Source organism: Penaeus monodon, chromosome 19 (assembly GCF_015228065.2).
Source record: "Penaeus monodon isolate SGIC_2016 chromosome 19, NSTDA_Pmon_1, whole genome shotgun sequence".
Lineage (NCBI taxonomy): Eukaryota > Metazoa > Arthropoda > Malacostraca > Decapoda > Penaeidae > Penaeus > Penaeus monodon.
The window spans coordinates 43,604,881-43,605,834 of record NC_051404.1 but is presented as its reverse complement, the minus strand read 5'-3'; positions in this window follow the sequence as shown (position 1 = coordinate 43,605,834).

Here is a 954-nt window from a genome sequence, read left to right as displayed (position 1 = left end):
AACAGATCTGTTTCGTTTCTAATGGGGTTGCTACGTAATTGTTATCTCAGTTGATGTTATTTTGCAAGTGTAACATATTGCAAATTGGAGGGTTCGTGGGAGAGCAGACTTCATACGTCGTCTAAATTCTTATGAAATCTCGCTACCTCTTTTACTCTGGGCCATGCAGTGTGAATATTTTCATGTTCGTTTTTCTAAGTTTCCCGTAAATCGATTGTTTCGTGGACGACCTGTACTTGGTGAGGATTTAATCCAGATGGTTTTTAATTGTTAAGTGGCGATTTATACTAAGGAAAGTTAAAGAACATGGGAGTTCAGGGCTAACGTGACTGCGAGTGAACTTGGGTACACTGGAGAGTCTGTGAGTAAGTGTGTACAAGTGTGTGTTTGTTAGTTTATGATTGTCTACATAGTGTGATTATTGAAAGAATGTGCGTGTGTGTCAGCAAGCGAGCGTGCCCGAGGATGTGTAAGTGTGATCTCATTAAGGATTTACATCTACGCGTCTGTACAATTGTGATTCGTCGCGTGGGAGTGTTCAGTAAATCCGTGCTTGACTGCTTTTGTGTACTTAAGCATGAGCATTTGAACAGTTACGTGCTTAGACGCTCATGCTCGGGCGTGCATGTGCATCTGCATGTGGGTGTGAGTGCACTGATGATGCACCCAGAGGTTAGCAACATTATGCAGGGCGTGCACGTGCAATCTGATACAACGCAATGCATTCGATTAGGGCCATCTGTTCCCCACAGTCTGAGTTACTGTTTAGGATTAATCAGCGTCTAATGAACGCAGATAGAATGTATGCGTAATAAAGAGCGAGTAGATGGGCTCAGCGCTGCAGGTGGCGTATCGTGCAGCCTCGGTTCGAAGGGAACGACGGCAGGAGGCGCGGGCGCTCGGAGCTTCGCATTTGCGACTCCCTTACCCGGTGCGGTGAGCGGCTGATGCAAT